This window comes from Schistocerca serialis, chromosome 6 (assembly GCF_023864345.2).
Source record: "Schistocerca serialis cubense isolate TAMUIC-IGC-003099 chromosome 6, iqSchSeri2.2, whole genome shotgun sequence".
NCBI classification, from domain to species: domain Eukaryota; kingdom Metazoa; phylum Arthropoda; class Insecta; order Orthoptera; family Acrididae; genus Schistocerca; species Schistocerca serialis.
The window spans coordinates 537,910,080-537,921,365 of NC_064643.1; the positions used below are offsets into that span (position 1 = coordinate 537,910,080).

General features: G+C 43.7%; 1 pseudogene; it reads left to right on the plus strand.

The window, feature by feature from the left end:
- The first annotated feature begins 6,002 nt into the window (after positions 1-6,002).
- On the plus strand, positions 6,003-6,120 carry LOC126485809 (5S ribosomal RNA; annotated as a pseudogene).
- The last annotated feature ends 5,166 nt before the right edge of the window (positions 6,121-11,286 follow it).

Here is an 11,286-nt window from a genome sequence, read left to right on the forward strand (position 1 = left end):
GCACATATCTGCAGTCCCGATACGTATTGAAACCCTGCCCTATAGGACCGAAGCACGTCGCTGAAGGGGCCGAAACATAAACGACGAAAATAATGGCGCACCTCCTAGATAAAGTGTAGATCGTCCGGTAATTCCTGTTGCGCTGTTTCGGCTTGGTGGTACAGTACTTGACGCGGAGATTTCAATACATACGAGGGGCGTTTGAACAGTCCTTGGAAAGTCCGAGAGATGGCACCACCGGCGCGTATTGAGGTCATGTTTAGTTAGTAGCATCGTTAGAAAGAACGCACGCCAAGTTTCAGTCATATTGGTCTATTGATTTGTGTTTGGCATTCGTGTGAATCAAGAAAGTTGGGGGAACGCCAAAAATGGACGAAAAAGTATTTCGTGTGGTTTTTAAACATAACTTTACGAAAGGCAAAATGCCTCAGGAAGCTAAAGAGAAGTTTGATAAACATTACGGTGGCCATGTAACTTCGATTAGAACAGTTTATAAGTGGTTTCAAAATTTTCAGAGTGCCCGTATGGATTCAAGTGATGCTGAACGTTCTGGACGCCGTGTGGAGGTTACGACTCCAGAAATCATTGATAAAATCCATGATCTGGTGATGGATGACAGAAGAGTTAAGGTGCGTGAGATTGCTAGCGATGTGGGCATCTCGAATGAACGGGTACATAATATTTAGCATAAACATTTGGACATGAGAAAGCTATCCGCAAGACGGGTTCAGCGAGTGCTCACGCTTGACCAAAAACGGAATCGTGTGAAGTGATGCAAGGATGGTTTTCAACTGTTCAGGAAGAATCCGAGGACTTTAAGCGGCACTGTGGACGAAACATGGATACATTAGTGTACTATCTAAAAAATGGTTTACCAAGGGAGAATCTGTACCAAAAAAGGCGAAGACCATTCCTTCGTCCGGAAAGGTTATGGTGACTGTTTTTGGGATTCGCAAGGGATAATGCTCAACGACTATCTGGAAAAAGATAGAACTATTACAGATGCATGTTACTCATCGTTATTGGACCATTTGAAAATCAAGCTGCAAGAAAAACACCGGCGACTTTACCGCAAGAAAATCCTTGTCCATCAAGGCAATGCACCAGCACACTGCTCAGCAGTTGTGGTCACAAAATTAATGGAAATAGGATTCCAACTCGTTTCACATCCCCCCTATTCTCCAAGCTTGGCTCCCTCGGACTACTATTTGTTCCCCAATTTGAAGGAATGGCTGGCGAGACAAAGATTTTATTCAAATGATTGCAGCAACTAATAGCTATTTACAATGAAATGAACACCCTGAGCTGCTTACAGGCGTTGACATACGTCAACGCGGACAGATGATAATGTGTGCCCCGACCGGGACTCGAACCCGGGATCTGCTGCTTACATGGCAGACGCTCTATCCATCTGAGCCACCGAGGACACAGAGGATAGCGCGACTGCAGGGATTATCTCTGGCACGCCTCCCGCGAAACCCACATTCTCAACGTGTCCGAAAGTACAGATACCATCTTAGTATATAATAGCTATTTTGCAGACTTGGACAATTCCTTTTATTCGGAAGGGATCAACAATTTAGAACAGCATTGGACGAAGTGCATACGTCTAAAAGGAGACTATGTCGAAAAATAAGAAAGGTATACCCCAAACACGTAAGTAGTTTTCACTTTTGCACGGACTTTTCAAACGCCCCTCGTACCAGGACGGGTACCTGCAAGCAAAGTATTGAATTATTCTTTCGGTATGAAAATTAAAGCTTTATAACTATCCTTCGCAGTTCTACTTGACACACAAAATGTTTGCTAGACCCAAAATTAGCCCGGACACTTGCGTTTCAAGGTCGGTTTTCTTGCTATTAAGATCCTCGAGCATGTCTTGAAAGTAAGACGTTAATATTTCTTTGCAAAGCTGATCAATGATTCTGCTGGTGTGCATATATCAACATTCAGTGTGAGATATTATTACCGCGAATAGTAGCGAGCGAACGGTTGTTCAGAGGAGTCGGGACTGCTCGGACGCAGCCTAGGGTGGACAGAAGCCGCACGACATATGAGGTCGCAGCCTGCCGTGATAATGCTAGTAGCGCCGGAGGAGACTTGGGTGTTAATTGAGGGTTTTTGGCAATTTGCCTTTTTGTTGCACGTAGTTGTTGCTTACTTGTGCTCTGGAGGGATTTTATCACAATTGTGTATGCGTACATTGAGAGTAATATTCGTATCTTTGTTGTGGCCAGAGACGTACAGACACTGTGGAACGATTAAGGTCTATGTAAAGTTTGTCGGTGTTTGAATAATATATTTTGCGAATATAGTAAATGAAAGTCTTTATTGGTTTCTTTCATTTCTTTACACCGTTTGAGGCTTGTTGACCATATCCTTCCTTATCATTCCATTTCTATATCAAAAATGTGGCATTTACTTTGACCATGCATTGCACTCTTCATGGAGGGCAGTATTGCTTTTGAATTATTTTTTGCATGTTAGGTGGTCACGCAGTTGCAGCAGCAAGGTGAGGTAAGTTTCCGTTGCGTGCAGGACCATTGCAGAACAGTTTTTAGATGTTACAGAATTTTTAAAACTAGCAGTCATATACTTGATAATTGATTTTTATTTGATTTGAAGGAGAAGTAATTAATTTGTTTCTTTTTGTTCTCAATGAGAATAACATTATTGTCAGTGATGCAACGCATTTCCATACCCCTTTCACCAGAACTAGAAATAAAAAGAAAATAATTACGAAAACGTTTCAGTCTCAAGGACAGCCTGGAAATTTTAACTTGCCGCTACCCCCTCAGCACAAATTACTTACAAAGCATTATGTTAGAACCTTTAAGAAACTTGCGACACTTTAGACTTACTTTAAAAGTAATGATTTGAGTGGCTTGATAAGGCCCGCTGGGGTTCTCGGTTGTACGAGGAGTGCCAGATAAAGTGATCTGTCCGGCTTGGAGTTCCGGTTCGGTACCGAAAACTGTGCTTCAATGAATACTGCTCTACGAATAAAATAAAGCGTTCTCGTAAAACCATAATTTTCTATCAGTAAGAAAGTTGCTAGTGAACTGCAATTTGTTTCATCTTGCATAATACCGATGTTCCACTTACTGGCAATTCCATTGTAATGTATCATCTCTTGAAACATCAGGTCGGGCTGAACACAGCTCTAGACCAATGATATTTCCCTTTTGGAAAGCACCACTCGATATAATTTCCACTTTAGTTAGCGAATATTGCATCTCCTCCTGTTCTTCTCGAAGTGAGGTGGAGTTAAGAAAAAAAGAAAAAAAAAATCATGCACTGTTTCTTTGACGAAGCTGTAGAAGAGCAGTATGCGGGTCCTCCTTACGTCCTGCATTTGCACAAATTAGAAACAGTGCGACAAAGTAACCACTTATTTGTAAAAATGAAGCGTACAATTGCAGACTCCGACACACAAAAAACCGGGAGTCAGAATACAATTATTTTAAATTTATGAATGCAATCACAGAAAACTACGTGCTAGGAGTCAGAGCTTGCATAAAAAAGGATCATACAAATAGAATAAACAAATTTTGTAAAAAGATTCAAATACTAACTAGAAAATACGTCAGTCCTCTCTGTCTTATCTCTATTAATTCTCTGTGACAGCGCAACGGAAATGTTGCGGAGGATCTGGCGAACATGTTTATATTCGCCAGATCCTCCGCAACTTTTTCGTTTCACTGAGAATTAATAGAGATAAGACAGAGAGGACTGACGTATGTTCTAGTTAGTATCTGAATCTTTTTACACAATTTCTGACTGCATAGTTTTCCTTTTAGCACTAGTGCTAGTCACACAAAGGAATTTCCGGGGGTAGAAATTGCACTCCGTCTCATTCATCAGAAATTATTGTTTTGTGTGTTTCAGACGGATTAAAATTGAAAGGAAGGAGAATTTTCTGAACTCTACCGCTACCTTGTGAATGGACGAAGAGAAAACGTCCAAATACACAGTAGTGAATCATATATAAAACTCTGTGCTATTATGATATAAGCCAGTTTTGTTTTCTAAGAGGATGAATTTGTTAGAAGATTTTGGGAGACAGCAAAATGGTTCAAATGGCTCTGAGCACTATGCGGCTTAACTTCTGAGGTCATCAGTCGCCTAGAACTTAGAACTAATTAAACCTAACTAACCTAAGGACATCACACACATCCATGCTCGAGGCAGGATTCGAACCTGCGACCGTAGCGGTCGCCCGGCTCCAGACTGTGGCGCCTAGAACCGCACGACCACTCCGGCCGGCTGGGAGACAGCGACTGAATTTATAGTAATAGGAATACTGCCACTTTTCCTGTAGGAAGCAGGAAGAATAAATTAGGGGCAATGAAATGCATGTTCGTAAATGGAACAAAACACAGTTATCAGCTGTGCCCAAGTATATTAAAAGCAAACATTTTTCTGGCACTGGTACTGCAGTGACTCATGAGTAATCGTCATTCCCCTACAAAAAAAAAAAAAAAAAATAAAATAAAAAAAATAATAATGGCTTCCTGCATTTTACACTGTTTCTACACATCTTATGTTGTGTTTGATCGGAGACGTAAATTTTCATCATCCTGTAAGTTAAATGTAAACGTAGGCTTCCGCAGCCATTGTCCAAGTCAATAATTTTTTTTTCTGGTTTTGCGACAGCGTTGTCAATATGTATAACTACCAACTTTTTTGTCGCTTTTTCAAGTGACCTCCTCCAAGGTGTTTTTGTTTACTGCTGAATGAGAAAACTTTGTTTCTTATATACCTGCTGACGTGGCTGTTATCTAATTCTGACAGGCTTTTGAAGATGAAGGGGGGGGGGGGGAGGGATTATAGAAGCTCTATATTGGTATTTTTATTATTTCTGTTCTCCAATGGAAATGCGACTTTTTGATTGGTGGAAATCGGCGAATGGAAAACCTGGCGGCAGTTGTGACATGGCGTTGTTTTCCTGCTCTCTAGCGCCCGCTGCGGTCTCCCGCCTGCCGCGCGCCTGTGTGTATTGCTCCGCACCAATTAAGAACTTCTAAGATCCCTCCCTTTCATACTTAACAGCCTATAAGAATTAGAGAACATCCACATCTGCAGGTACATAATAAACAAAATTTTCCCATTTAGCAGTTAACAAAAACACCTTGAAGGAGGTCACTCGCAAAAGTGACAAAAAAGTTGGTAGTTTTACATATTGACAATGCGGTCACATACCCAGAACAATTTTATTGACCATCCTGTAGGTTGTACGTGTGTATGTATTAAACCGCGGACCTAGAAACGACGGAGAGGCTTCGTCCCACTGTAGCCGTCAATGGTTCACAACACAACAGGCCTCAGCAGTCCACCCACTCCACCGCTGCCCCACATCGACCCCATGGTTACTGTGCTGTTCGGTCCCCAGTGGATCCCGCCATCCCCCCACCCCACTCCTCGGGAACGTCTCATACCAGACGAGTGTAACCCAGATGTATGCTTGGTAGAATAATTATAGTGTACACGTACCTATGTGGAACCGTTGTTTGCGCAGCAATCGTCGACACAGTGTAACTGAGATGGAATAAGGGGAACCAGCCCGCATTCGCCGAGATAGATGGAAAACCGCCTTAAAAACCATCCACGGCCTGGCCGGCACACCGGACGTCGACACTAATCCGCCGGGCGGATCGTGCCGGGAGCCGGCACTCCTTCCCGTTCGGGATGCAGTGCGTTAGACGGCAATGCTTGCCGAGAGGGCAAGGTTAAAATACTTTTTGGTACTAATTAGGAGGATCAATTTGGATATTGCTATGATATACATGTCGCCCTAGAACAGTAACTCGGTAACTCAAAACTGCGTAGCGGTTTGCTTCATAGATGAATTCCACGCTCCTAGAATTCTCCTAGTAAAGCGAAATCAACAATTCACCTTCCCTAAACACGTCTTACTGTGTGTGGCAGAGAGTACTTTGTGTACCACTACTACTCTCTCCCCTGCCTCCCTCCCCTTTTCCAATCGTGAATGATGCTCGGGATCCAACGGCCTTGCCGCAGTGGTAATACCGGTTCCCGTCAGATCACCGAAGTTAAGCGCTGTAGGGCTGGGCTAGCACTTGGATGAGTGACCTTCCGGTCTGCCGAGCGCTGCTGGCAAGCGGGGTGTACTTAGCCCTTGTGAGGCAAACTGAGGAGCTACTTGATTGAGAAGTAGTGGCTCCGGGCTCTTTAAGAAACATACGGCCGGGAGAGACGTGTGCTGAATACATGCCCCTGCATATCCGCATCCAGTGACGCCTATGGGCTGAGGATGACATGGCGACTTGTCGGTACCGTTGTGCTTTCCAAGGCCTGTTCGGACGTTATTTAGTTTTTAATGGTGCGCGGGAAGACAGACTGTTGACAAGAATCCATGGTGAGCTCGAACCTCTGTCTAATTTTAGCTTCTTTGTGGTTTCGCTTGCTAAACGAACCTGTGACGAAACGCGCTGCTCTTCTTTGGATCTTCTCTATTTTCTCGGTCAGTACTATGTACTAAAGGTCCCATTCTATCAAGAAATACTTAAGGATTCATTGGACGACGGTTTGCAGGCCACGTCCTTCATGGGTGGATTGAACAGCCTAAGTATTGTTCCAATGAGTCTCAGTGTCTGGTCGTTCGACTTCAAATGTTTTCATACGAATATTCCCATATAGTTAATGGCTAATAGTTATTCTAGCGATTATTCGGAAATTTGTGTAGTCACTCAAAATCGGAATTTTGGTATATTTATACGCAATACGTAACATTTGTTTATGTTGAAGGTCAGCTGCGACCACTGCACAAAACATCGGTCCTTTGCAGGTCTTACTGCCTTTCTCTACAGTTTTCTATCGTTTAACTTTCCTATATACAACAGCATCATCCGCAAAGGGTCTAGCGTCCGACTTTATCCCTTAGGCCATTTATACATACCTATTGTGAACAGCAGAGTTGAAACAATACTCCCTTGTGCCATACGACGACGATCTCATAAAATACGTTACGTGTGCGGATCACCACCTGTTATAACTACCAATCACGACGCAGCTGTTTGTCAATTAATCTTCCACCTGAAGATGGGAACAACTCGGGGAAAACGATAATGTGGATTTTGTAGCAAATAGGCCATCTTAAAATAATAAATTAGTATAGTGTGTAACGGGTGTAAGTTTAAATATTACTATTGGTGATTGAGGGCGACGTGCTAAACAAAATTATATCAGTGTTACGTCATTTGCAGACTAATAATCATAGCTGTTACAAGTCGTATTTTTTTAAGGTGGAAAATACCTCCACCACAAGCAAACCATTAATGTTAGTTTTCCACCGGCCAACAGATCAGGTATTACTAAAGGGTAGATGTATTGACCCAAAACGGTTAATCTATACTGACAGAAGTCAAGTAATGACGTGCAAAAAAATAACTCTTCAACACAGAGAGAAAACAACGCACATATTTGTGTACTTAGTAAAAGTATCACATATAAAAATATATGCACTTATACCCATTACACCCTACATAATCACCATAGGAATCAGACATAACCATAGCTGTATCTCATCCATATCAGATTTATATGGACAATATAATTCGTTAAAGGAAAACAACCATTGATCGAGACATACTATAGATGTACAGCTATTCTGGAATAAGTGAACCTGAGAGACAATATATAATTTCCTGAATTTTGCCATCATTTTGCTTTCAGGTTTCTCTATTACATCTGTATTTTCCTGTTTTTGGAGAGACGATGCAGACAGTTTCATAGCATCAGTTATTCAATGCCACAATTTATGGAAACTTACGTTTGTTAAATGGGGCAATTTTTGTCTTCACATAACACAATTTTCATCTTCATTTGGTTTACTTGTCACTTTGGCACTCACTGTATGCGGATTTGAGCTGTGCACTATATGTTAGAAAAGACATTTTGTTTGCTCAAAGTATAAGACACATTTTACTTTACGTCTAAATATATGTTGTTTGTGTGCCCTATACGGGACCGAAAATATTGATCAAGTTGTGACATCAAAAGAAAAATTCAACGTCCATTGATCTTACTGCACAGAATTAAGGTAAGTAACAATATTTTCTGATGAAGACAAGCAAGCAGTTACGACTTTATACAACAGAAATGATATAAGTTATCAAGCTCCTGGCAGAAGAGATACAAAATCAATTAAAGATCCTGAGACTAGGAACCGTATAGTTTTGCAGAAAATTTACATGGTTCTTTCGATGAATGAAGCTTTTAAGCAGGTTTTTGGCAGACACTAAAATGGAACATATAAAAAAGACGTAACATTTGTTAGGTTGATCTAGTATACGAAAAGTCTTCCTAATGTTCTATTGGAAATATGTTACAATTAAATATTAAAAACAAAGGCCTTTTTTGAAAATGAAGAAATATCTTCTAAACTAGTCGCCATTAAAGATTATATACAACCATGGCAGAAAACTAAACAATTAATAAATTAATTACTGCCTATTTCTGTGTGAGAATGCAGGCTTTCTCGGCGAATGTCGATGATAAAATCTTCTCGGGTTGACAGCCGAGTCAAAGCGTTGTTATCCAGCAACCTTTCAGCAAGTTTCTTGATTTCCATTTTCAGGTGAAGTATCGGGTTCACTCTCTCTCTCTTCTCACCCTTTACTTTCCTTTGCTTGGGGAAGTGTATGGAGGAGTTTGTAGCCTGTTGGCTTTTACTCCACATTGTATGTTGTGTGTGTGATTATCTTGGATAGATCTGGCTATCTGTGTATTGTGGTTGTGTTCTGGTGGTGACTTGTACTCGCCTGAGGTTGGCGAGATGTTGGGTATTTTAGGGTTTAAGGGTTGGTATTAGGACTAGGAGAGTTTTGGATTTTTCCCTTCGACTTAGTCGTCGAAGATCGTCATAGGGCGTTTGTGGCCGCGCGGAGTGGCCGCGCGGAGTGGCCGCGCGGTTAGAGGCGCCATGTCACGGATTGTGCGGTCCCTCCCTCCGGAGTTTCGAGTCCTCCCTCGGGCAAGGGTGTGTGTATTGTTCTCAGCGTAAATTGGTTTAAGTAGTGTGTAAGTCTAGGGACCGATGACCTCAGCAGTTTGGGCCCTTAGAAATTCACACACATTTGAACAGGGCGTTTGTGCTTATCACGGACATGTCATACCGACCTAGGGAGTGGATGAAGTTATTTACAGATCTGGTAGAGCTCTCGTAGAAAGCCCTTGGCAGATCTTGGAATCTTTGGGGGGGGGGGGGGGATTTCGGCAGCGGCATGCAGATCTTCGGTGGAGAATCCCATGGGTAGATGCAGTGCCCTTCTGAGGGCGCGGTTCTGCAGTCTGGAGTTTGTCCAGATGCCTGATAGACATTTACTCCTGCAAAGCAGGGAAGGGAGCTGGTTGTTTTGAGGACCGGATGTAGGATGGACATTCTGGCACAGACCTTCCTGTGGACCTCGTCTATGTGGGGTTTCCAGGTTAGTCTTGAGCCCAAGGTTACACCAAGATACTTGGCGGATCTACGACAGGGGAGTCGGGATCCACGTAGGTGCAGGTGAGAGGGAGAGGGGGGGGGGGGGGGGGAGCGGCCTTGAGGCGGTCCACGTCTCTCGAGTCTCTGGGTGATCAGCATGGCCTGTTCCTTTTCAGGGTTGATGGTGATGTGCCAGCGACGGGCCCAGGTTTGTGTGTCATCTGAAACTATTTGTAGCCTACGAATGACCAGGTCCTTATTCACATTACGAGTGTAAAAGGCGGTGCTGTCAGCATTCTGTGTGGTGTGCACCATGGGGCTGTGGGAGTGTCTACAGCGTACAGACTGTGGGCCCCAGGACCGATACCTGAGGCACCTAAGCACGAATACGCCTTTTTGGTGGACAGAGAAAGTTCTGTTCGTGTGAGAGCTTTGGATAACCTGACTATGCTCCCGGGGAACCCCTGTGTGCACAACTTGTAGAGTAGCCCTTTATGCCATACTGAGTCGAAGGCTTTGGCTACATCAAATAGCGCTATCCCGCAGTATCCTCGGCGGTTGAAGCCCTCTGTGGCTGCTTCCACCAGTCTCATGATCTGTTGTGGGGCAGAGTGCTTCTGTCGGAATCCGAATTGGAAATCCGGCAGAAGTCGCTCGATGGTGATGTGATCTCGTATGGGTATTAACAGGAGGCGCTCATAGATCTTGCTAAGAGTTGGCAAGAGGCTAATCGGCATTTAGTGCTGCGGGAATAAGGGGTCTTTCCCTGTTTTGTGTATCGCGACCACTTTCTCGTGTTTCCAGTAAGCTGGGAAATCACTGGTACGAGTAATCTCGTTGAAGACGTTAGTGAGGTGTTCGAAAGCCGAGGGCGGAATGTTTTAACTATCTGGTTGGCGACACTGTCGTGTCCTGGCACCTTTTTTGTAGAGAGAGACCTAAGTACTTTTGCCACGTCCTCGGGGGCGAAAAGTGGGGGTCCGTCCTCTGGGTCCTCCTCAGCATTGAGGAAGACGGCCTGTTGACGACATACTACCTCTTCATGTTCCTCATTCTGGTTTTTCTGCCGCTTGAAACTGCTTCTTAAAGGTGTCGGCGAGGGCACTGGCCTTTTCACCATGGCTGTACGCCAGACCCCGCTCGCCGTCCAGTGGCGGCATCCTAATGCGTCTTTTGGTGAATTGCTTGTTTGCTTGCCATGGTGTGTGATCGTCAACTTTGAGGGCTGTGAGGCAGTTTTGCCATTGCTAGTTTCTGTGCTCATTGAGCGCTACCTTCAGCTCTCTCTGTAAACGATTGAACAGCCTCCTGGTGGCCTGATTTCTGGTGATCTTCCACTCTTTTGCCACTCTTATCTTATGTCGGATTTGGGCTAGCAGATGTTCCGGGAGTTGTACTTGCGAGGGCGGGCCGTCCCTTGGTGGGGGAGAAGCATCTTCCGCTGCCTGCAAGATGGTATCTGTTAGGACTTCTCTGAACGTGCATCGATCTCATACGGACCTTTCAGCATTTTCAGTATTTTGTCATTAACTATCGACGTTAAGATTCACACGTCCAAACAGGCTGTTGATTTTGTCATAACTTAGGCCGCTAGTTTTACATCTCTTTTGTTGATTTGTAATATTCCAGATCAGATAAATGTGTGCCAGTGTATTAGGGCTTTTCCGCTGAAAGACCAGTAGGAGGGTGAAGCTAATTTCCAAATATCAGCTGAATTCAACTGAAATATGTTCCCAGCACTCGCTACACGAGGCAGAGCTACTGCCGTCATCGTTAGTCCTACAGCCATACGTACCGGTAATCGTATTCGTCTGCTGACGATGAGTGGCTATCGCAACCTT